The sequence below is a fragment of the Ascaphus truei genome, chromosome 1 (assembly GCF_040206685.1).
Source record: "Ascaphus truei isolate aAscTru1 chromosome 1, aAscTru1.hap1, whole genome shotgun sequence".
NCBI classification, from domain to species: Eukaryota; Metazoa; Chordata; class Amphibia; order Anura; family Ascaphidae; genus Ascaphus; species Ascaphus truei.
This window is the reverse complement of record NC_134483.1, coordinates 167,772,376-167,800,131: the sequence shown is the minus strand read 5'-3', so window position 1 is coordinate 167,800,131 and position 27,756 is coordinate 167,772,376. Positions and strand designations below refer to the sequence as shown.

The 27,756-nt window shown below is 40.6% G+C and overlaps 1 long non-coding RNA gene across 1 annotated transcript; it reads right to left on the bottom strand.

Moving 5' to 3' along the window:
* LOC142493634 (uncharacterized) lies at positions 1 to 26,941 on the bottom strand. Its single transcript, XR_012801167.1, has 4 exons — positions 26,760 to 26,941; positions 20,372 to 20,439; positions 6,529 to 6,665; positions 1 to 282 (listed from the first exon to the last, which is right to left on the bottom strand). It is a non-coding gene; the product is annotated as an uncharacterized LOC142493634 (long non-coding RNA).
* Positions 26,942 to 27,756: the final 815 nt, after the last annotated feature.

Here is a 27,756-nt window from a genome sequence, read left to right as displayed (position 1 = left end):
AAGGAAAACATACATTAATACAGATGATACTATATATAAATGACGTAAAAAACAGTCTTATCTATGCAGCTGAAATCCAGGGGAGAGAAAGAAAGCCAATGTCCCAAGTCCAAACAAATGAATCTGGAAACAGTTCTTTTTCTTGAAAACAGGAATAGGATATTCAGCGCTCGTGCTGCAGAAGTTATTGTAGGAAAAATCCCTGTGCTGCACGTGCATGGAGCGTCTCCCCAGAGGCTCCCACTTCAGAGGTGATCCCCCCTCAAAAGGGGGGAGGACACCCTGAGAAACAGAGAAAGAAAATTGCACAGAAGCGCACAAGAGATGGAGTTAATAACAGTATTTTAATAAAACACACACATAAATAGCTGAGAGGATCCAACCCCTTCTCAGCTCAAGAAGTAAAATGCCCAGAAAATAAAACCATACATATGGTCTCTTAACATAAAATGTCTAGGGAAAATACATCACATACAACAAAAGACAATCAGTGTAAAAAAACAAAGAAAGTACTAACAGCCCAAGGAGACTTAAATGAAAACCGCCATAGAGGACTATATAGCCGCTGACAGGGGGAGACGAACCCTTACACTAAGGCAAAGGTGGGGGTCCACAGATGACCGCACAGGATCCGGATCGCGGCACCAGGGAAGATGAAATAGCCACCACTTGAGCCTCAGGCAGGCTCCGTCTCAGCCTCTCAGCAAACACGCGCAGGATGACCTGTCGTGACCTCTACGCGTTTCGCACCACGTGCTTCGTCAGGAGGTCACGTACAGCGTCATCCGCGCGTATTTATGGAAGGAAGGGAGTTAGTAAGGACAGCCCCCTCAGACGCCAAGTCTAACGCCCTTAGATTGGCAGCTAAATACTTAAAGTGATGCTACCTCTTTCCCTGACAGTGTCACATGTTGCGATAGTCACGTGATACAGGTCTACCAGAGTGAATACAAAACGGGAACTGTAACACAGCAACAGCAGCACTGCCAGAGACCATCACTAAGTATAAAGACAAGAAACACACAAATACCAATTTATATATTAATTAAACATAATAAATGTACATATGAAAAGATTTATATAATCCTAATACAAATATTATAAAAATGAGAGATTAATTTCATTTTAATAAAAAGAAGAAAAAAGAAAATAAACATAATTTATCTTAAAAAAGGTTTAAGTTCAATGAGTTCATTAAAACCAATAGGATGTCTAGTTTGCATTTCATAAATCCAATACTGTTCACGTTTCACTAAATGATTTTCTCTATCTCCTTGTCTGCTGTTCATTTGTATATGTTTAAGCCCTTTAAATGTAATACAAGCGGGGTCATTATTGTGTATCTCTTTGAAGTGTTTTAGTAGCGGGGTAAGCGGCATACCTTTAGCCAGAGTTTTAGGTATGTTTTTTACGTTTCTCAGATGTTCTAACATACGCATTTTTAGTGGCCGTTTTGTCTTGCCAATGTATTGTAAATTACAATTACACTGCAGGACATACACCACATGCGTAGTCTGACAATTAATAAAACTGTTGATATTATACATCCTTTTAGTAGCACAGGACGTGACAGTTGTTCCTTTACAGATATGGTTGCACGCCTTGCACTTCCCGCATTTATACATGCCTTTAATGCCTAAGTGATCTTTAATGTCACCAGATACAACAGTTTTCCTGGTTATTTGGCTAGGGGCCAACATATTTTTTAGATTTGGCGCACGTTTGAACACTACCCCTGGTTGTGAGTTTAACTGAGGGCCCAATACAGGGTCCATTTTCAGTATCCCCCAATGTTTTTTTAGGATCTTTCTGACCCCATGATGCATGTCACTGAACTGAGTTATAAAAGCAGGAATTTTTGTATTTTTGCCCTTAACCTTTTTGTTTTTCTTATATTGTGTCAGTGACTTCCTCGGTATTTTCTCCAGTTTCTTTATAGAGGAATCTATCAGTTCCTCATTATAATTCTTGTCAAGAAACCTTTTTTTGAGGAACTGGGATTGTTTATCAAAATCCTCAATTTTGGAGTTGTTTCTCTTCAGTCTAAGAAACTGGTTGAAGGGGATATTTTGGACCCATCTTTTATCATGACAGCTAAAGGGGTCAAGGTAAGAGTTAACATTTGTTGCCTTGAAAAATGTTTTTGTTTGAACAGTATTGGATTCAATATATATTTCCAGATCAAGGAAATTTATGCTGACTGAGCTGTTAACACCACTAAATTTTAGGTTACAGTCATTCGCATTAAGTTGATCAACAAATAGAAGATATGATTCCTCAGAACCCTCCCACACAATAATAATGTCATCGATATATCTCCTCCACAGCTTAAGCTGTGGAGGAGGACATCGAAAAACCTCAAGCGACTCCCACAGTCCCATATACAGATTAGCAAACGATGGGGCAAAAGTGGTCCCCATCGCCGTCCCCAAGATTTGTAAAAAATAAAGGGATTCATTTGTTTGGACTTGGGACATTGGCTTTCTTTCTCTCCCCTGGATTTCAGCTGCATAGATAAGACTGTTTTTTACTTCATTTATATATAGTATCATCTGTATTAATGTATGTTTTCCTTTTTTGAGAGACTTTTTATCTAAGGTTTTTTATTAAGGTTTTTATTGTATATTAGTTTTGCTATATTTACAAGATGGCTGAGCTTCCTAATTTCACCACTTCACTATTGTCTAGTTTAGATAATAGAAAAAATAGAAGTGCATTAGTAGGTCAAATGTTCAGTGATAATGTCAATTTGGAAGATGATTCCACTGACTTACCCTCACTAGTACTTTCTCTCACTAGATTGCTAGAGCAAGAAACTAAAGCATTCTGGGAGCTTGTATCCTTTGAGGAATATATTAAACACAAAAGGATCCCTAGAGGTCTGCGACTGCTAATTAAACCCACATATGGCAATGAAAACCCAGCTTTCTTAGCCATTTGGGAAGAAATTCTTGAAATTAGTTCTACTAACCTCATGAAACTCCTTATGGGAGAGAGGAAAAAAGAACTACAAGAATTGTCCGTCAAAATCGATAAAGTTAAGACAGACATTATCAGTTTACCAACACTAGATGGGCTGCCGAAACTGGTGGAAGATATGGTGGGAAAACTGAAAAAACATGAAAAGGGCATAATGATGAGAAAAAATAAAAAAAAATTAAGCGATAAAATTGATTATTTGGAAAACAGGCAAAAAGATTGGAAAGACAAATCAGTTAAAAGTGCGAATAAAGAAATAACTTTATCTGATCAGACCCCACAAAAGTCAATAAGCACGAATCCATCTAAAAAAGAACCTACAAACAAGGATCAAAAACTAAACTTGCTAGGTGCCATTCCAAAAACAAATAAATCTCAGAAAAATCCTCAGAATAATGAAAAAGCCCACAAAGTGAATACAAATTCAAATAGACCACACTATGTGAATAAGAAAGATCACTCTAAGGAAAGGCCTCATAAGCAAAACAGACCTAAAGAGAGAAGCCATAGTGATAATTGGTCAACAGTGGGCAAAAATGGGAAGCCAAATGATATCAAACATAAATACAAACATCCAAGGAGAGAACAGTATGCTCCTAAGGAAGAGAAACGTATAGAATTTGATATCCCGGTTTCCAATAAATTCTCTAAGTTGAGAGGTCAAGGTAGTGTAAGCGATAATGATGACAATTGTTTTTTTCAGAAAACATCCAAAAACAAGCTCAAAAGACCGAGCTGGGATCTAGACAACCCTCCCTCAAACCCCATGATAAAAGTGAACCGCAAAAGGGGATACTCAGACGAGGTAAGAGAGGAGGGAGAAAGCCCACCCACAAAGAGGGGATCCCTGAGTCATTAACACTGATCTCAAGTGGGATATTCAATTTATCCTCCCTTACAATAGACCAGCATCTCTTTCAGGTGCTAAAGAAAGGGTTCACGTTTGCACCTACAAGGGATGCAAAAGAATTCGATCTATACATAGACCTCCAAAAATATTTGAGGAAAATGACTCTACAGCGTCATTTCAGTAGCTCTAACAACACAGCAGCTAGCACTCAAATAAACACGCCGAATGAGTTCAATATTGAGGAAGAGGCACTAATTGAAGATCTAGAATCTCTTTTAAGAGAAAGCGATCCAGATTTTGTTAACTCTAGTAGCTATCTACATTCGGGATTTAAGCCCAATTCAGTTTTCTATCCATACACCTCCAGAGGACCCAATATCGAAATGTTTGGAAAATTGGTGGAGAGAGATTTTAAAGAAATGTGTAAAAAGAGATCCTCTAAACACCATTCCAATCTAACTTGGGAGGAATATAAAAGCATTAATACCTTGAAAGCCAACCAAGATATAGTGTTGAGATCAGCGGACAAAGGGGGTGGAATAGTCCTCCTGAATAAAGAGGACTATTTTAAGGAGGCATATCGCATTTTGGGAGACAGAATCACTTATGTCCCCTTAAAAAAGGACCACACAGGGGAATACTCAGGCCTCATTAAAAAGCATCTAACTGAGGCGTTTGCTATTGGGATCCTGTCAAAGGCAGAATATGAGTATATGTTTATTAAGACACCCACAGTTCCCATTTTTTATTATATCCCCAAGATTCACAAGTCCCTCACTTCACCACCTGGACGCCCTATAATTTCAGAGATTGATTCTATCACGTCTAATTTATCCACTTATATTGACTTTTACCTACAACCACTTGTCACATCACTACCGTCTCACTTAAAAGACACCACTATGGTTTTACAGGTTTTGGATAATTTTGTTTGGAATGATAGATGTAGTTTAGCCACTTTAGATGTGCAAGCCCTATATACCAGGTGGGTAGCGGTTGGGTTAACCCCTTTATTACCTTAGCGGTATTAACCGCTAAGGTAATGAAGGGGTTAACTCCACCCGCAACCCCCCCCGCAATGCCTAAACAGCCACTAAGGGCCAAATTCCCCCTTCACCCACCCCCGCTAGCCACAGTAATGTAGTGTTTTGTATGTTTCTTACAGTAAGCCTGGCACGGGTGTTTAACCCCTTCATTGCCTTAGCGGTTAGCCGCTAAGGTAATGAAGTTGCTGTACATGCATGTTTCCGGCCTCGGATGCATGCCGGGGGGGTCCGGAGCTGCTATTAATGGCTATCAGCTCCGGGGACCCCCTGCTTCCCGAGATACAGGCCTCTTTATGGGGTGCCGGTATCCCTCTGCATTGAAATGTCCCGCGTCACGTGACCGGGACATTTCCTTGCATAGGAGATACCGGCACACCATAAAGGTGCCTGTATCTCGGGAAGCAGGGGGTCCCCGGACATAAAACCAACGTGGTTCAGCTCCGGAGACCCCCTGTACCTCTACACTATTAAAGAAATATATATTTAAATAAATATTTTTCGGGCGACATTTCAGCTGGGAGAGGCGGCAGAATTTAATTGCTGGTTTAGGCATTTTCAGAGGGTTGATGCTCTCGCTGGCAGAAACTCGTCCGTTTTGGGCATTTTGCTATCACTGGTAATCGAGCCTTTCTGATAGCAACGCCCAAAAAACACTCGTTTTCAATTCACTGGCGATTTTTTTTATGAACCTTTTCTGAATAAGGCCCTCAGAGTGAGGAGCGCATGAATAATGCAGTATTGTATTTACAAAGTTTTTATTTAAATAAAACTCCCATATTATAATATATAATAATGTATGTCTCTATGTGACTACTCAGATTAATATAGTAAAAAGTGGAACATTTTACCATGTCACTTTGTCTATACTTCCTATACTTGAATACTTGAAGAAATAAAGGCGTAAAGTACCACTGTGCTCGCTCCTGTCTATGCTTATGTGTTTCTATGGAATGCATATGTGGGCCTTTGAATTTAGGGGAGGAGAGGATTGTCTTCACATGAACAAAAGGCTAAAAAAAACACTTATGACTTTAGCTACTACTTATAGGCAAAAAACAAAGGGGGAGGGAGAGGGAGCATTGCCTACAAAGGAATCTCTTTGTTTCCTTCTAACCAATAAAGAATAGCACTTGTGAGCACATTCACATGTCTTAGACAGGTCTGCAACCCTGCCTTTCAACCATTATCACCTAGCATACAGTGCTTCCACTGCAGCAAGGATGCTGTGAAATGACATGCAATTGAGTACACAATGTGTCACATTTTGCCTGAAATCCATTTACATGGAACCCATATAAGCAAATGCTCTGCTGTTCAAACTGCTTTTAAGCACAGCATGGGATTAGATGCAAAGCCAGTCAAACCACTCACAGACATGTTTCAACCTTAATGGGTCTCATCAGTGTGAGGATGGTAGTACTGCGTTTCCAGGCATGCTGGTTTTATCTACTGTATATGGTAGTAGCCAAATTCCAAATCACTAATGTGAGCAATCAATACATGTAAATATTACACAAGAAATAGTCAATTTTTGTGGACCTGTTTCCAATATATGCTGTGTTGCTTGTCCCACTGCAGTGTTTCTAGTGATAAGAAAAAGGGCTATATTTCTTAAGCAGTGTTAATAATACCCCTTTCAGCTATGGAAGTCACCTTATAACACCCCTGATGAAGTGTGAAGCATCACACGAAACGCGCATCGGGGCGTGACGTCACTCGTGGTCATCCGAGAGCGGGATTCCATGTGGAGCAGGGCAGCCTCTGTGGGGATCCACCAGAGTCCGGTTGAGCTGAGGAGCATAGGAACACGGGTGTATATATCTCATCTGACTGCTTTGTCTGTTTGCTAATGGTGTTGCTTATTCCTATGGGCACATTATGAGACATTGGCTGGGGATTGTGGTCATTTAAGCTCCCTTTTGAAAGACTAGCAATTACACTCTCACCACTATTTGACTATCAGACCTTTACTTACCTACCTATGCTCCCTTTACTGTGTCCTGCTCACCTCTGACATACCCACAGGGCTAATAAGCTATCCTGTAGCCACAATAGGGATATTATTACTCTATATATGCTATTACTATTACAGTCAATAGTTGTTCTCTCTATCCGATTTGTTGCTACCCTTCTCCCACCCGCTCCCCTTACAGGGGAATTTTAACATTATACACATTGTTTTATTTTTATGTCACTTGTTTTTCGGCGTTATTATGGTTGATTAAAGTTTTTTATTTTTTGGATTTTATCAGTGGATGTCACTGTTATACTTCAGGCTATGAGACATTTTCTGTGGACATATATGGTCCTTTTAATTGGATTATATGTTATTATTTCAGACATATCAGTCTTTCAGTGGATATTGTATCTTTTTAGCATTTATTGTATTTTCATCTGGGACTTTCAGTCCATACTGTGGATATTAATATCTTTATGGTATTCACCTTGACGTTGCCTTGAGTGCAACTAATAGGGGACTGTTGTGACCTCTGTCACTTTCTTCTGTTATATTCATAGGTTTTTCCCCGTGCACCAGGCTTACCTTATATTATTTGATATTTTGTCTTGAGCGGCATCCCATCTTCTTATATTTAAATAATCAGGTACTGTACCTTTTCTTTCCTTGTGACCGGGACCACAGCTGCCATGGGATCCAATCTGAAAGCATGACTAACCCCCCCTACCCCCCCCCCCCCGGCAATGAGACCACGTCAGACTCTGTCTCTGAACTGTGCAATTTTGCTTTCTCAGCCATGGCACCAGAGATATACTGTAAGTCTTGCTATGTCTGTATCTCATTAACCAGGAAGTCCCTGGAGCTGAAAATTGTGTGTTGTTCATCTCCAAAAACCCCACTGGTGTCCATCCCGGGGGGGAAAAAGAGACGACGCCAAGGATTTTATTTTTGGATGTTGGATCAAGGACACAGTCACTGGAGACTAGTTCCATCATACATTTTTATTTCCTAGATATATATTCCATAGATATATATATATTTTTTTTTTTAAGTGAGCCCTATGACATGTTCAGCGTCTAATAAATAGAAAATAGAACATATTACAAATGCAATTTTATATACTGTTACATTAGTCTTGTACCTCTGCATGGCCTTAATGTAATAGCATTTGAAAAATGTACAGTAGCTAAAGAGAAATTATACTGTAAATAGCAAACTTATAGAATGTTATCTATACGCTTAAAAAAAAAGAGCCATTTTATATGAAAAAACAGCAAGTTAGGAAAACCTGTGAACTAATACTTTGAGTACCATGGCAACTATTACTCTTAGAAAATACCTCAGCTAACAGGGTGACTATTCTGGAAAACACCACATGGAGAGAAATTAGAAAGGTAACTGGAACACAATAGTGTTTTATCAAGCTTTAGCTAAATACTTGGTTAGCCTAGTTTCTCTCTCTGTATTTCTTTTTTGCTCTCTGTGTTTTTTTTGGCTGTCTTTTTGCCTCTTATTGTCTTTGAATATAAACATGTTTACATATTTAAAATGAAGTGGCCTGAAAACAAAAGATACTATTATTTTGAATATAACAGTGATGATAAAGACAATAAAATACTCAGCATGGAGACATTTGCACAGCATGTTTCATGAAGCACCACGGCAAGTAATTACGACCAAGTGAAGTCTGTGAAGATACTGCGGACTAAGGGAACAAATCTACAGTACTCGTTGTGACTGCAATTACCGCATGGCAGCTATTCTCCTAATAAAGATTACAATGTTTGAATTTCTTACATTTTATTAACATTCTGACAACAGTCATATTATTCAAATTTGTATCAATTTTGCCACATGCCATAAATTTGAGAAAATTGCAGTATATAAAGGATCATGTGACCTGCACATTGACTTCATCTTTACAGTTTCGGAAGTCTGATGACACCTGAATGCCACCAGACATCAGGTATTTGCGGCCATGTGAATGCCCTTCGATGACAAACAGAATCGGAGGGCCCTCCACTTCTGTTTCGCTCTGGCTAGCCGTGCTGAAGGAAAGGTAAGCCTGATCATTCTGTAGAAAATGAGCCGTGGACTGATGAAGTACCTTCTATGTCAGTAGGATCACTGGCATGCCAGGGTCTGTGACATTCCATGTACATCCATGGGGCAGCGTAAAGTATAATGCTTAGCGGTCATTTCTGTGCAACATTTGCATAAAAAGGTTTTACCATGGGTGTGGCCTATGTCATGGGCAGTGTTCTAATGTGATGATTATGCATAAAATATAATAAGTAAGAGAGAGCAATCACTGGGATTCACCAAGTTCTGATATGGGTTATCACAGAGTGATTCTGTGGTATCGCTGTGCAAATACCTGATTGCATTCTGGGAGTTTTCAATAGGAACTCAGGTCTCTTACCCGGAGATTGATCCTATATATCAGGTTTCATAGGGTGCATCTCCCTCAATTGTCATAAAATCTTCTTACATAGAATCAATCCCACTCATCTACAGAGTATATAATAAATGGCAACAAATATTGAATAAATGCAGCATTGACCTTAGGCTGCGCTTATAGTGCCGGCGACGTGACATCGCGGCAAAACAAATGTATTACTGCTGTCGCGTGCGCTTATAGTAAGCGCGACGCGACGTGGCGGCGCGAAATTTGGAAGCCGGTCAAATTTGATTTTTCAGAGGCTGTCGCCACATGTGGCAGCCTTTGAACCAATCAATAGCCAGGTCGCTTGCGACGTCGCTGCAAAGCGAAATACAACTTTTGCGGGTGGCGACGGCGACGGGTGATATCATCCGTCGCGTCCACTATAAGTGCGGCCTTATGCTTGCTCACTATTGAACACTTACAAACAGTGATGAAAGTCACCAACAAGAGGTTAATAAAATCCAGACAGATTAAAGGGAATTTACCAATAGATACATTCAGTAGAATGAACAATGAGCTAATGATTATGGTGAAAAAATTGAGAGGTGAGATTCTATTGAGAAAATGAAAGACATTTAAGAGACACTAAAGACTATGTACAATATGAACAAGAATGTGTATGCTCCTGGAAAGCTTTATGAAGAGTTACAATACACCAAGACCCAGAGGACCCTAGAGATGAAAGATTGAGACATCTTCATTTTTGTCAACTTCAAAACCAGAGATGGGAGACAACCCCCTTTGAGCCAGGATAATTTTTGGGGGATCAAAGAACGGTACCACAACCATAACGAATACAAATCAAAAGAAGACCTGCCATGGAAGAAAAAAGGAAACCCTCAGTAACACAGAGACAATAAGCAAGACAGGAGAGGTAACATACCTTATAGTCAATATTTAATCTAAAGATGTATAAAATACCAAAAGATTTGCTATCAATAAGAGACTGAGTTTTATATCAACACATTGCAGTCCTTATTTTGACTATAAATTGGACTTTTCTAAAATGTATTAGGTCTACTGAATTTAATATGTTTTTCATGGGGCAAAACAGTACATATGCGGGTGGTTTCAAGGTACTTTTTAGATTGAAAAAGTAGGGATTTGATTCCTTTAATTAATAATAGTTCACTCGATACATTTCAAAATATGTTTGAAATTGAAACCAAGAACTATCGGATATTGAAAAACATATGAGATCTAATATGACTAAAGCTGAGTACAGTGCATTAAATAGCCTTTAAAAAATGTTTCTATATATATATATATATATATATATATATATATATATATATATACAAAACACAGAGAAGCGCAAGCTCCATAGCATAAATCTGTGTAAAAATCAGGGTAAATTTATTAAGCAAGAGCAGTCACAAGGAGATGCACTTACAAAATTATCCTCCGTCACTGCTTTGATTCTCGGCAAGGAGAGAGTCAGCTGGCTTGGCTGTGTTACTCGTTTGGCTGCTACGAGTCCAGGGGCTCCTCGTGTCTCTACCCGTGCGTGATGACGTCACCACGTCCCTACGCGTTTCGTCACGCAAAGCGACTTCATCAGGGGGTGTCTGATTGGTCCATACTAGCCAATCAAATAGGCTAAAGCAAGTAAAGTCAATCCTTGCCTGCTGGAGCTGATTCAACAGACTCCAAACATCGTAATTGCTATAAACCAGCAGTCTGGATCATGAAAACTTCTGAGGCTATTCTACAGATTGAATGTGATACGAAATGTATATACTAAAAATCACGAAATTACATATAGAAATAAGAAAATATTATAATTACCATTGTCACAATGTCCACACCATACATAAAAATAGACCAACAAAAATTATTAACATACTCTGCAAATAACCATGTAATCTACAATAATTTACCACCAATGTGTTAAACTGGATTGACTGCTAGAGATGTAACCAATCCTACACAAATTTAATATGAAGAAACTAATTATATTTTAACTAATTATATACAAAATATAACCTATTCATTTATAAATAATCTAAAATAAATACACCAAACACCATTGAAATTATTAACTATCTTGATGTATAGTTGAACATGGTGACTGTAACAACTAACTGTAAACATAAAATACACATTTTAATAGTATTAATAATCTTATAAATAAACAGAAAACATTTAGTTCAAATCATCAATTATTTGGCAATCCTAAATAAAATACAAATGAAAACATTATATATAAAATTAAATAGAAATGTATATATTAATCTAAATGAATTGAATGATATTGGAAATTCACAGACCCAGGGCTGTCTGAGCACAAGAGTGGATATAACCTATAAAGACATATTACGCCACTTACTAAAAGTGGCATACAGAAAATGTTTAACACAGTATGAACAGAGTATAAACACACTAAAGAATAAAGCTGATATTAAGGAGGCAATTACAGCAGAAGAACAACGGATTCAAACTAGGATACTAGTATCGATACATTCATTCAGACCCTTGGGAGAGAGTGTATCGAGGGAATAAATCCAAAAGGACTCCCTAATGCCCAATGATTTGAATCTATCACCAACTTGTTTTGTATGGGGAATGCGTTCAATCCCCATAATCATGAGTCCACCAGGGTCTTTAGAGTGGAACTGAGAAAAATGACGAGGGACACTGTGCGCCAGGACCCCCTTGAGAATAGCACGTCTGTGCTCAAGGAACCTGACACACAGTGCCCTCTTCGTGCGGCCCACATATTGAAGATTGCACGAGCATGTGAGCAAGTAAACTATGTGAGTAGATAGACAGTTGATAGAACTTTTCAGGGTATGGACTGAGTGGTTACTAGAGGAGGCAAAGGTATCAGAGATCCTAAGGTGCCTGCACATTGTGCACCGAGATCTACCACACTTATGATTGCCTGATACAGCATGACACCCTCCAGCTACCTGTGTGGCCTCGCTAAGCTTACAAGGTGCCAAAATATTCTTGATGTTCATGTCCTTGCGAAAGACTACCAGTGCAAAAGGAGAGAGATGACCCTTTAAGTGTGGATCTGAAAGCAAGATCTTCCAGTGGCGATTCATTATATTCCTAATCTTATTAGAATAGCCACTGTACTTAGTAATAAATTTGACCCCTTGCGTATAAGAGCTAGTATTATCCTTGGCCAATGCCTGTGTTGAATATTTGGATTTAGACTTGGCCAACAGATCCCCTCGATTTGAGGCTCTAACTTTGTCAAATGCCTCTTGTACTATGGTGTTACTATAACCCTTTTGTTCGAAATTGTCAACCAGACGACAAGCTTGCCTTTCAAAGGTGTGGTCAGATGAGCAATTTCTCCTAAGTCTATTGAACTGACTTAGGGGTATATTACAAAGCCACTTGGGGTGGTGGCTGCTCGTTGCATGTAAATAACTATTAACTGCCACATCTTTGAAATGTACTTGTGTATTAATATGTAATTCATCGTCAATTGACAATTCTAGATCTAAAAAGACCACACTCAGGGGACTAACGCAGTGGGTGAATCTGATGCCCATATCATTGGAGTTGAAATCATCGAGCAATAGTTCGAGGTCGCACCCATCTCCATCCCATATGATCAGGATGTCATCGATTTAGTGGCCATAGAACACCAAACCCGCCCCCAGCCATGCATTGGGCCAGATGTATTTGGATACGCAATACCTCATATAGAGGTTTGCATAGCTGGGGCGAACGTGGTGCCCATGGTCGTACCACAGGTCTGGAGATGGAAGCCCTCACCGAACAGAAAATAATTGTGATTTAATATAAAGCCGACAAGGGAGAGAATAAAACTGCACTGTGTTTTGTGCATCTTACCACCACCCACCAGAAAGAACCCAATCGCCCCGAGACCTTTATCATGTTGTATACAAGTATACAATGATTGCACATCACAGGTGGCCCATTTGTACGTAGACTTCCATTGCATGGAGAGAGGGAGTTTATGACGTGTAGCGTGTCCCTAATATACGAACGAAGTTGGACCACATAAGGTTGTAAAAAGTGGTCCATGTATTTTGACACGCTAGACGTCATAGACTCCACCCCTGAAACAATGGGCCTACCTGGAGGGTCCACGAGGCTTTTGTGAACCTTCGGGAGGTGGTAGAAGATAGGAATACGTGGGTTAGCAATGTAAAGAAATTTGAACTATCCTTAGAAATAAGCCTATTAGCAAGAGCTTCTTTCAAAAGAGAGCAAAGTTCTAATTGATAATTCGAAGTAGGATCTTCATACAGTCGTGAATATGACTTAGTATCTGATAATAACCTTATTGCTTCAGCCACGTACACCTCACAATCCTGTATGACAATGCCACCTCCCTTGTCGGCTTGTCTGATCGTAATATTAGCCTCTAGATGTTTCAACTCCTTGAGTGCCTCAAATTCACCCACCGTCAGATTGCCCCTGATGTATGGTGAGTCCGAACAGAGTTTCTCATAGTCCTGCAACACCAGTGTGTAAAATGTGTCAATATAACTACCCTTAGATTGATACGGGTAGAATAGAGACTTGGGTCTAAACGTAGTGCGTACTAATCTCTGTGAAGGAGTAGCTTCTATGAGATCCAGCCAATTTTCATTGATCTCATTCTCATTCGGGAAAATGGGGTGTAAATGATCTTGTGAATTAGATTCACCCATAAGGTCAATCATAACTTTAAGGCAATCAATATTACCCTCGCTTAGCCCCTCAGGTATACAATCATGATCCTTTGCCGATCTTACAGAGAAGTACAGCTTTAGTGTCAATTTGCGCACAAAATTGTTAAGATCAACAAAGAGATCAAAAGCTCTCGGTTTAGAGCTGGGAGCAAAATGTAAGCCTTTATTTAAGAGTAGCGTTTGTTGTGTTGTAAGTATGTGTGTAGACAAATTATAAATACCACTAGGTTCTGGAATGATCATTCTTGATCCGTTCTTCTTCTGCTGTACCTGCCTTCCTGCTCTGTTTCCTCTTGTCCTCTTTTTTGTCCCTTTGATGTGTTTGATGTTAGGGGTTGACTTTCCCATAGCGGGTACGATTTCTCCCTCCTTGCTCATCTACACTAGTATTTAAATTATATTAAAATATTTCAATCACTGGCGAGATATGCGCAGGTAGAGGCGGCTCTCTCTGTGCAGCTCTCTCTGCAGCTGGAACAAATAGCCTGGTAAGCCCTTTTGAGAGAGGCTACTCGCCCGTTTTGGGAATTTCGCTATCACAAGTAATCGAGGATTTCTTAATACAGTGATACCAACGCTCCAAAAACTGGGGGGGGGGAAACATCCCAGCAATTTTTTTTATGAAGGCTTATAAAATAGGCCCCTAATTGTTCTAAACATAATGTAGCCCAACTTAAATGGCAGATATCTGAACAAGTATTGTTACCAGAAAGGAGGAGGAGACAGGTGAGTCCGAAAGGACTTAATGAATATGAAAACTATAGATGCTTTCTATAGGCAATATGAATACATTATCCTCTTCTTTATGTAGTTTTAAATCCTGCTTGGGATTGTAAACCTGTTTAAAAACATGAGATGGTTAATTCTTGAAAGAGGAGGATGTATGAATGCACAGATGGCTATAGCATCTTGCCTTTACAGTAGATATATTAATTGAAATGCTTTGGGACAACTCAGTATATTTTATATGAAATGTTTGCTAAGTGTTCAGTTAAACATGGTTAATAATAAACTATCACAACTACCGCCAATCTTGCTATATGTATAAACAAATGTTCTTTCATGATGTCTGTGTGTAATGTATATTTTATCTTCCACTGTGTTCTGTGGGATTGTTTTTATTTTAATGATGTCTAGATACTTTATACACACTTTTTTTAATAGTAAAGTTCCATAGCAGTACCAGCATTTCCTACCATAGATGGGTGGGATCGATTATATGTTAGAAGTTTTTATATGACAATTGAGTGGGATGCACCATATTAAACCATGTGTATAGGTTTAACTTCCGGGTCAGAGACCTGATATTGTGAGCAATGTACTGTATTTAAGGGACATCAGATTTGTAATCTGTATACCTGACGAAAGGAGACGTGACCTCTCCCCCCCACATCCCCCCCCCCCCGAAACATTGTGGAATTTGTCTTGTTTCACCTTGGCAAAGGGTACAATACATTATGAAAATGTGAAGATTTCCTGTGTGGCGTTGTTTCCATTTGCAACTGCCCTTATCTGGTACATGTAGCAAGGGTACAGTCTATTTACAGTATACTACAGTATATGTTAAATATTCTGTAATGGTTGTTTTCCTTTTGGATGTTTTATCTAACCAAATAAGGAGAAAGATAAGATTATGTCTATTTTTACAATTACTTCTTATCAAGTCGATTCCCCTTGCTATTAATTAGTTGCAAAACCCAAAAGTTATTGATTGATAGCTTGCTCCTACTTGTTCATATTCACCTATTTACTACTGAAGCTCCATCCTTTACCTAGCTCTCACCTGCATGATGTACTGTATACGTGAATAGAAAATAAATGTGTACTTACTACTGAAGCTCCATCCTTTACCTAGCTCTCACCTGCATGATGTACTGTATACGTGAATAGAAAATAAATGTGTACTTACTACTGAAGCTCCATCCTTTACCTAGCTCTCATCTGCATGATGTACTGTATACGTGAATAGAAAATAAATGTGTACTTACTACTGAAGCTCCATCCTTTACCTAGCTCTCACCTGCATGATGTCCTGTATACGTGAATAGAAAATAAATGTGTACTTACTACTGAAGCTCCATCCTTTACCTAGCTCTCACCTGCATGCTGTACTGTATACGTGAATAGAAAATAAATGTGTACAGTATGTAATACGGAAAATCACAGCCACAAAGAGTGCTTGGTGTATCTAATTTAAATATATACATCTCCAAACTCCTCCAGTCTCCTAATCAGAATATAAAGCAAACTGGGAAACAACAGAGGAAACAATAGCTTGAAGCATTAAAGAGGTAATTACAAAGAAATGAATCTCAAGGCCACGTTAAAGAAAGAAAAGTATATGAACTCGACCCATTAATTAAGTTGATTATATGCAAACCTAAAACCATTTCAATTGATTAAAGCGGCAATCAGTTCTACTAAACATTGAAATATACAGTACGTCTCTTTACTTTTTGCCACTGCTATTCCCTTTTTCTGCCGTTTTTAATAACCCCGTCTTTTTATAATTCTGTAGCTGAATTCTGGAGATATCATTGGCAGCTGAAAATCTGACTAATTAAGAAAGCAGACCATTGTCATGGTAACATCTCATGCCAGTGAATTAATTAACAGGTGAAAAAGAAAAAAATGTTAATGTCAGGTTATATTATGACTTCATTTTAGGGTGGATGCGGCATTAAAAACTGACATACAGTACACTAATAAAAATGGTTGAAGTTCAGTAAATCAGGGACTTTCTTATTGTGTCTTTTATTTGAAAATCTTTTTATTAGGGAACTTACAATCTTGTACGTTATACATTTAAATTTTACAAGGTGAAGCATGCTTATTAACGATACATTTTATTATACTTCTGTAATTTCACACTTTGTAAGTGTAGCAGGGTTCCCCCTGGACCCTCCTTACCTCCGCATAGCGGGGGGACCCTTGCGGCATCTACAGCCATGCGCCGCCAGCTTTAAAGCGTTCGCACATGTGCAGCAGAGTTGCGGCGGCCATTAACGCGATTGCAGATGGTCAGAGGTGGCGCTCTGTAGTGCAGGGACATCCCCAGTTGGTGCATGCACAGACAGAGCCTGTGGCAGCCATTACGGACTTGCGCATGTGCAGTTACGATCGCGCACGCGGCCTCAATGTAAAAGAGTATGCAAAGGACTACAACACCCAGCAGCCTCTGGGGACTGCACGATGATCCCTGTTACATGCAGCCAGACAGCCAAGAAGGCTTACAGATTCTCATGCTGCAATTGGATACATTGTTGTGTGCAGAGAGACAGGAGTTAGGCTAAGGCCCTGCTCCCTCAGTCAGCGCGCCCGCACTGCAGACAGGCGGGGCAATGACAGACACAGACCGATATATGCGGTCTGTAGGAAGTGGGAGCGGGAGGTGGGCGGTAGGGGGCATGGCTTGAGCGGAGGGACCCGCTGCTCCCCCCCCTCCCTCCCTCCCTCACTGGGCTCGGGCTGCAGGAGGGAGCTGCTGCGGGCTGCTGTAAGGTAAGCAGCTCCCTCCCCCTTCTGCCACAAAAAAAAAACACACACACACACACTACCTTGAGTAGGAAGCTGCCTGATGACAGCTCCCGCTCCCGCCCCCGCCGCTGATTGGCTCATCAGCGCACCACGTGACGCGTCACCGCTCGGTATCACAATTTTCTTGAATCCCCTGCCGGCTGACGCGTCACAGTGCATAGTGAGCCGTCAGCGAGGGGGGACTGGGACCGGCTAGGGAGGATTCCCCTGCTGGTGGGGAACGCTCGTGCGTGCGGCCGTCCGCGCCGCCGAGCGCAACGGGTCCCAGCCCTTAGTCAGAGTTGGGAGCAGATTAGGCCGGGTGTGCGTAGGGAGCAGTAGCCCCAGCATACTAGGCCAGGTTACCCCCCTAGGCCCCAGATAGACCCTGAGATATAACCCAGATTGTGGTTGCTACAGGGACAGGCCCTAGGTAGGACCCTGCCCCTTTAGTTATTTGTTGAGTTCAGGGACACAGTTCATCTGCTGTGCGGCCCTGATTATCGTGTCTGGACGCAGACCATCGCTCAAGATAGAGACTATCTTCCTAGTGGGATTGTCTTGCGGGACACCACCCCACGTGTCAAGAGCGGAAGCATCATGGATCACGCTTTCGGATCCATCATTCCAGAACAGCATCTGCGCGCCGGGGTGTGGACACACCCGGCAGGTACCATCACGTCACCAAGTGCACCAGCTACACACCTCATATTAGTAGGCAGCGCTGTTCCACACTTGTGTGGGGTCGTGGGATTTTTGGGACATTGGGGTATATGCTGTGGGGTTGAGGCCCAGTGAGGCCAGGTTAAAGGGTGACACTGCTGTGTTGCTGTTGTTTATGTATTGTGATGTGTTATATTTAGTGCATATAGTAAACAGTTTTATCCATAACCGGGTGTAAGTACTTACTGTATGTGGTTCCTGTGTCAGGGGTTATTCTACACACTAGAATCCCTGCACAGGTGGAGGCGCTGTAAGAAGTATGTTCCAGGATACACCCCAGGTTCCCAGTGGCGGAGGTTCAGGTCTCCTGTGAGCCTGACAGGTAACGCACCACACACCTGGTAACATATGTAGATTTCCCCACATGGTCCCTATCTGCGATTGGGGGCAGGGTGGGGGGGGGGATATGTGTTACAAAAGTCTCCCTTTTGATTTTGATTTTTTTTTATTATTAACACAACACTTTCTTGTAAGACAACCAAACTATAACACAAAATTAAATACTTTGCTCATGTTAAATCACCCAAAATTGCATTGTGTCATTTGAAATAAATATGAGGGAAACCATCACTCAAGTTACTGTAGCAGATAGGGCGAAATTTGGACCTTCCTATTTTCCAACGTGAATATGAATGGGTGTAACTTTATAATAAACCCTCCATAAACCACTAAGGAGAGGATAACCACTCTCATATATAAAATGCATGAAGGCTATAAAACTCTTGAAAATAGGTATTGGATACGGACTCTGTAATGAGATCTGAAAATAAATTGAAAGTGCTGTTGAGCACCCTAACTTAGATTATATGTGATGGCTATGAAACGCTTGGAAGCAATTACATTTTTTTCATGTACTTTAGTGTGAAGACCTTAAATTTACAGTTCAGTAATTGCTGCAGTTAGCACAAGTTGAGCCCTTTGCTATTCTAGTTTACATATTTATAATTAAAATTAGACTTGATTAATCTATAGTTCTTCCCGCAGTTAGAGTTTTAGTATGACAGACACACCTACGGTATGTATGTTCAAATAGGCAAATGTTAGCCTAGTGAGCTTGGAGTTTAAATATGTTGGTAATAGAGACAGATGAGAAAATGTATTCAAATGTTGAACCACAGTATTTACTTGTCTGAAAAAAATAAATCCAAACCATGGTCTGTGAAAAACCAGAGCAATTTATATATGGATGGCCACGCTGCACAGGCACACTAAATTGAAGTTAGTACTGCACTGGGTATTTTTATTTTGCTGTCTCAAACCCTGTGCCCACTTTGACTGTGCAAGGTTACTCAGTGGACACAGGTTGTTGTGCTACAGCATAAACACTGTCAAAAATAAGCTGCTCTATATTCAAGATAAAAGGGTCTAGGCCTCAAACATGATTTGCCTTAGTGTGGTCTGCATCAAACGTGTGAAATTATTAATAAAATGTCTCCTATTTTGCTGTTTGTCAGAATGTTTCATACCACCTTAGGCCTGGCAGATTGTTTTGCCAGGGGAGAGAATGGCAGCTACCGTACAGACTCTGGAGGTCATGCACTAAGCTCCGATAAGTCGTTTTAAGAACGCAAAGTGCTCTTAGAACGTGATGTTGCGCTGAACGCGATTCACAGAGACACGCACTTTGCGTTCTAAAACTGACTTTTTTCTGGAAATTTTTCTAAGTCCAACTTTGCTCGTTCCTTACCCTGTTTGCGTTCAATTCTGCCCTTCTGCGAGATGCACTAAGCTACGCAACCTTAGCGTACGCAAAAGTTGCGTTCAAGAAAACACGTCAGCTCAAGGCAGCCGCAAATAAAACTGGGCTTAGAAAAATGTCTTTGTTTACATTTTTGCATGCGCAAAACCCATACAACAGGATGGCGAGTGTCCCCGACTGACCCCGTGGGGTCCGGGGGTCCCCGACTCACCAAGCGGGGGTTCCGCAGGAGTGCGGGGGTCCCCGCGGGAGTCTGGGGGTCCCCACGGCTCTCCTGGGGTCCCTGCGGGAGTCCCTGGGTACCTGCGGGCCTGCGGTACCAATGTTGTGTCTACAAAAATCATAAACAATATTTATAACTAAATACACCCCCCTAACACATCCAATACAGTAATGGGAAAAATTACTATTATCCACATATGGATAATAATGCATTTGCCCATTTTAAATACATATAAATTACAATAAATAGAGTAAATACATATTACACGTACCTTTTCCAGGCACCCACGATGAAGGCCGTCTTCATCATCATCTTCATCCTGCCCATGTCCCTCCGGTGCTGCAAAACATACACAAGAATAAAAATAGCCCCTAACCCTTTAATCACCTTAGCGGTCATTAACCGCAACAGTCATTAAGGGGTTAAACCACCCTCACCCACCCCTCGGGAGGCCTAAATACCCTCCCCCACTACCCATCCCGTGAGGCCTAACCACCCTCACCCACTAACCCAGGCGGGAGGCCTACCCACATACCCTTGGGGCCAATACCCCCTTCCCCCACCCCCAGTACCCACAATAAAAACAATACACAGCCCCACAATAAACATCATTATATTTATTCTATACATAACCCACCCCTTGTGCCCCCCCAATAAATAGATGATTTATTATTTTGCATACAGGGTTAATACCCCAGGCCCACGGGAGTCCCCAGTGGCCCTGACGGGTCACCTCACAGACCTCACAGTAGCCCAGCACCATGTTTCAAACAGGGTCTGAAGGCCTATGGTTGGTCCCCGCCAGGCGCCCTGGTCCACCAGGTGGGCTCCACGCGTCACCATGGGCCACAATGGGGTCTCCACGGGTAGGCCCGCGGCTGTCTGGGGGGCCCCGGGTCAGACCCACAGGTGTCTGAGGGCACTCGGGTGGTTCCCACGGGGGTCTGTGGGCCCACGGGTGGTCCCTATGGGCCCCCGGTGCCCCCAACAGAAGTGGGGCCACCGGTTCTTCCCCGCAGGTATCCCCCATGGACACCACCAGCCTGGTACCCGTGGAAAGCCCGAGGAGACCTCAGGTGGTCTCCAGAGGTCTCCCGCAGACCAAAAGGAACCAACCCTGTATATAAAAAAATAAACCTGACCTATACATTAAATACATCAATCCCTCCCCCCCCACCACCACATACAGTACAATAATGTGCAAAATAACTATTATCCAGATATGGATATTAGATTATTTGCCCATTATGAAACACATAAAACATGCATAAATAAAAACATGAAATCTTAATCTGAAAATCACCACATTGCATCTTACAATTAAACCAGCAGCTAGACAAATGTACAGTATATGAAATGTCAAACAATTGCATTGAGTGTGTACATGATGCAATTAATCTGTGCATCATGTAACACTATGCAAAATCAATTGCAAAATAAAATACACTATGAACAATGTCCCCTAACCACCAATGCCATACACAAAATCAAAGAGAAACAAAGCAACATGTATGTGATTTGTGGATGTAAATGCATTGTTTTTTATGCTCTATTATTGCCCCTGTATGTTATGTATATCTATCTATATGGATATACATACAGGAATAATAATTGATTGTTTTGCTAATGTTTATGTTCTTTTCATGTATTACAAATGTATTTAGCACCTTTATTTATACATTGGTGTGTGTAATGTAATTTGTATTTAGTAACATGTAATTTTTAATGGTTTATTTCTGGTAGTTAGATTGGAATGATGGTGGTTACTTTGACTTAGAATTTATTTGGCAATGGTTTGGCTTTAGGAATTGAATAGTGAATTGTATAATTGATTTGGATTGTATTTTAATTGGTTTAGGAAATTGATTAATTGATTGATGGTAAATGTATTTATGTTGCTTAGTTTCTATTTGATTTTGTGGGTGGCATTGGTGGTTAGGGGACATTGTTCATAGTGTATTTTATTTTGAAATTGATTTTGCATAGTGTTACATGATGCACAGATTAATTGCATCATGTACACACTTATTGCAATTGTGTGACATTTGATATACATTTGTCTAGCTGCTGGTTTGTTGGGAGAGGACATATCATTTATTTTTAAAAGTGCTGCTGGATTAATTTTATTATGTGATAATTATTAATTATATATATATATAACCCACTGTACAAATGAATGGGGTCAGGGTGGGGACCGGATGCCCATCATTGGCAGGGGGTAAGTAGGACACAATTTATTTATGCTGATTAATGTGTTTAATAATGGGCAAATAATCTATTATCCATATGTGGATAATAGTTATTTTGCCCATTACTGTATTGTATGTGTTAGGGTGCGGGGGGATGTGTGTTGTATATTGCTATGTTTATTGGGGCAATTGTCTCCAATAAACATGCTATTGTGCCTTGACCCCTTCATTGCCTTAGCGGTTAGCCGCTAAGGTAATGAAGCTGCTTTAATGTATTTTTATTAATAGTGTGCGGGAGCAGGGGGTCCCCTGAGCTGAACCGCATTGATTTCTGCCTCAGAGACCCCCTGCTTCCCGAGTTACAGGGCAAGGTATGGGGCATCGGTGCCAGTGTCACCGCCATCTTTATAGCGTCCCCATTGCGTCTTGGACGCTATAAAGATGGCGGCGACACTGGCACCGATGCCCCATACCTTGCCCAGTAACTCAGGAAGCAGGGTGTCTCTGAGCCAGAAATCAATGCGGTTCAGCTCAGGGAACCCCATGCTCCCGCACACTATTAATAAAATGTACATTAATGCAGCTTCATTACCATTGCAGATAGCCGCTACGGTAAGGAATTATTGTTTATTGATATATGTGTTTTGACAGTAGTGTAGATATGTAGGGGGTCTCCAGAGCTGAACCGCATTGGTTTCAGCCTCGGGGACCCCCTACTTCAGGAGTTACAGGCCTTGTTATGGGGTGCCGGTATCCCCTGCAGAATTTAAATGTCCCGGTCACGTGACGCGGAAGCTTTCAAAGTGCAGGGGATACCGGCACCCCATAACAGGGCCTGTATCTCCTGAAGTAGGGGGTCCCGGGACCAGAAATCAATGCGGTTCAGCTCCGGAGACCCCCTGCTCATGTACACTATTATTAAAATGTATTTATTTTGTGTACGATCGCCTGTAACAGCCTTGCATGGAGATACAGAATCTCCATGCAAATGTTACAGGCGGCTTATTTTTTCTATCAGCTAGCGTACGTGAAGTTTAAGAACGCTAGCAGGGGAAAAAAAGCAACACGTACGCTGTTGCTGTTTTGAGCACGTACGTTACAAAATGGGCTCAAGGCCTTAGTGAATTGCGTCTCCGGCCTCACTTTTTAACGGACATGCTTTTTTTTCATCCGGACACAAAAGCATTGAGCTTAGTGCATAGCCCCCACTGTCTTTGATGAATATGATTGTAATATGTACATCTCCTGACTCCTCCACTCTTCTAATTAGCCTGACGGACAAAATTAACTTGCTTCACTGTAAAGGGATATACTTAGCAAAACTGTATCTCAAGGTCAGCGCAGTTTAAAGGCTGTAAAAAAGTAGTGTAATTGTATTGATTGTAAATACAAACAAATATGCATTTGAATTGATTGATAGGCAATATATATATTTTTGAATCAGTATTAGAGACTCTTACTTTGATGTTTTAGGCACCTTCATATTTTTTGAGACATAAATGTTGTTGCATAATTATTAATTGTATTGTAGTATAATCTGCACAATGTAAACCTTTTAGAGGTATGAATACTTTGACGAAAGCTTCATTTTTAACATCACTTTGAATCCAAGTGTCAGCTATTTGTGGCCAACCACTAGACCGTAAATGTGAATGTATAAGGCTTAACAATGTGTAGCAAACAAAATAATTTGGTGGCTGTCTTGACTTGACAGTTTGTAACATTCACTAAACATACAGAATGCAAATATGACTATGATTTCTGTTGGTGGTGCTGACTGCTGATGAGAGAAGGAATCTGATACTCTCCTAGGCCATATAAAAGTGGGTGCACAGGGTGCCCTTGTATTGAGCTTGGTGATTGGGTGTGAGTGTCATTGCACCCAAAGAAGTTTAGGGCTGTTAATGAACAAAGAATTCATTTTCACTGTCCATATGTAAAGTCAGCCAATGTTGACACTTTCTTATACCACATGCATGTGCTTTGTGTCAGAGGGCCCAGACTTTCAAAGAAATAAACGTGCCTTTATTCTAATTTGTCAAAATGTTGGTGTTTTGTAACACCTTTCTCAGGACCCACAGACATAATGTACAAACATACATATAGGTGCACCAATTACCTGACACCCAACAAAAATTATAGTCCCCCCCCACTGAGAGGAACAAACTTGGCAAATAGCAAAAAAGCACCACACCACGAACAGATACCAGTCAAAGAGGGTGAACTAAAAAACGATTTAATCACAGATGGAAGATCACACTGACATGTTTCGCTCCGAGGAACTTTTTTATACTTTCAAGATCATACTTACAGGCATACCCCGCATTAACGTACGCAATGGGACCGGAGCATGTATGTAAAGCAAAAATGTACTTAAAGTGAAGCACTACCTTTTTCCTACTTATCGATGCATGAACTGTACGGCAATCGTCATATACGTGCATAACTGATGTACATAACGCATGTGTAACAGGCTCTATAGTCTCCCCGCTTGCGCACAGCTTCGGTACAGGGAGGGAGTCGGTATTGCTGTTCAGAACGTGCTGACAGGCGCATGCGTGAGCTGCCGTTTTCCTATTGAGCAATATGTACTTACTCGCGAGTGTACTTAAAGTGAGTGTCCTTAAACCGGGGTATGCCTGTATTATTGAAGGATTATTCTCATTGTATACACAGTTTTCTTCATATTTCTAGTGTGTCACATTCCCTTGAGCCCCAGTTCATCCATTGCAGAGAAACCCCACCCCCCACTGAGAGCCAAGGTGACATTGTCCATGACCCGGCACAGGTGAATCTCTTAACCCAGTTCTGTAATTAAAGATAAAACTCAATGTGACAACTCCACCTAATGGGCTATAAACAAGTATATACACAAATATATGCTACTGTAGAGTCCCTTACACTGTGTCACAGACAAAGCCACCGCCTCTCCCGGGGTGGATCCTAATTGTGTCAGGTGTTTGGTAATGGGTGTACCTATGTACTGGTACATTATGTCTGTATGTCCTGAGGCTGGTGTTACAAAATGCAAACATTAACAAATTAGATTAAAAACCCCTTCTTTGAAAGTTTGCTATTCCCTCTGTCACACAGCATATGGAAATCTGCAGATGCAGCCTGTGCCATGACTGAGCACCCAGTAAGTTTATCTTTACACAGGTATGCACTTCCATTTTTGTTGTATGGTTTATACCATACTGTATGTTATTATTCATGTGATTCTTACAGCCAGCTTTGCCAACTCTCTACAGTGCAATACAGGTGACATTAACAGAACATGTGTGTATGTATTAATAATGTTATATGCTCAAAAACATTAGGTCTCTGGCCCAAAGAGTAGACAGTCTAGAAGGATGAAGGAGACCTCTACGTATAAACATTATGTGCTGGCTAAACCTATTTTTAGCTTTGCACTTGCTGAGCAGTAATGGAAATATTGATGCTGAAATAAAATGTGAACCCAATACCATTCAGAATTTGTCATGTGTATTCTCCTGCTGAAATGCTATGGAATTGTAACTTCTGCTCATGAATGTTCCCACAAATAAAAGTAGGCCGGATTCCAATGGCTACAATGTCTATGATTTGAGATATGTAATTTTGCTGAAGACAAACAGAGTGCACAGCATGTGAACATAAAAATAAATTAAAAGCAATTGTCAATAATGTTTTTCTTATAGACTCCAGACTTTGAATGTACATCAGGCTCTGGGGCCAGAACTGGTAATTGTGTTTACATTGTCAAGGTAATCCCAGAGGGCATAGTGTGTGTTGCAGGAGGAAAACACAGCAATCAAAGGATTTTAATGAACTACTGAGTTTTTCCAATTTGAGAATTAGTAGTGGATTTGCATGTCATTACCCAGAATACCTGACTGCAGTGGAAATATTGTATGCTATGCAATAATGGGGAAAGACAGGGTTGCAGATCTGACTGAGACATGCAAATGCACCAAAAGTGATATTTTTATTTGCTGTACACAGGATTAGTAGAGGGATATTTCTTCTGCCATGAGTATTTTATGTCAAGATAAGAATTAGCATAATACAAAAAAATGATTTAAAAAAAATAAAGAATATGTTAATAAAAGTAGCATTTGTCACTTTTCGGTATTATAAATGTATTTCGAATAATATATAATGGAATAACAAATCTGTTTCCACTTAATTTCCCTTCTGCTTCTGACCCTTTAGCTTATTAGGTGTGGCAGGATGATCAGTGAGAAACAGACAGTTTGCAGAAGGAGTGTAATTCAGTGGGCTTTATTTTGTACACAGACTTAAAACAAATAACAGTTGTGAATACGCTGTCTCTTTAAGGCAAATTAACAACTTCAAAACCATACTCCAGTAGGTTAACAACACAAAATAACTTTACTATAATTACTGGTCAGCTAGGCTGGTTCCCTGTCAAACACAAGAATGTGTTTAGTAGCTCGATAAGCACAGTCCTTTCAAAGGTAGACTTACTGTATATCATCACGGAAGGCAGGCAGGCAGGCAGTCTTCTTACTTCCATCTGTATGAGACTTTGATTGTACCCTCAGACTGCCTTTTTCAACCTTGCAGCTCAGGTTAACTGGTTACACCTGGAACTTACTGTCAGCAGAAGTTAACCTCATCATGCCGATAATAGAGCATGTTCTAATCTTCTGCTGACATAGAAGGAATGAGGACTGTAACTGACTCTGCATGACTTTCTTTGCTAACAAGAATAACCACAACAACTCCCGAAGTTCAACTTGCTTCTCCGCCAGGATCCAAAACTGTTTGTTGACAGTGTCTATTTCAATTCCTGGGAAACTAAGCAACTGGGTAGGACCCACTGTCTTTTCCCAATCCTGTCAGCTATCACGTGAAATCAATTCAACAGATTCCCACACACTCTGGACCCCACTCTGGCCCTCAAAAAATTGGCCAAATAGTGCCAAATTTCTTGGCTGCCTGACTGTGCCTTCACTACCCATTCCAGGAACTGGCTAAAAGTTTTGAACTAGAAGCAGAAAATCGAGCAGCCTATAGAACATACATTTACAAAAATAACAACACTCAAACTTACAACCTAATAAGTGGAAGCACCCTGAATTAATAACAGGAATATAAATGCTGAATCCATAGCTGCCTTAGCCAACAATGCACCTCAACAAATCAATTATTCGCCACAAATCACTGGGTCCATACCATATTTCACAGAGACTTCTTCCGATAACGATAGGTAAAGAATCAACCTGAAGTCCCCAGGTTCCTTTCTTGGAACCACACCCAGGGGAGAGATCCTCAAAATTTCATGCCATGGGAAATAGACAGAATTATTTGTGGGGTTATTTATGTAATTGCAATTCAGTAAGTATAGATATAGGATAAAGTATCTGTTGTCTAAATTTAGCATAGGTTGAACTTGATGGACGTACGTCTTTTTTCAACCTCATTAACTATGTAACTATACTATGTAACTAGTATGTACCTC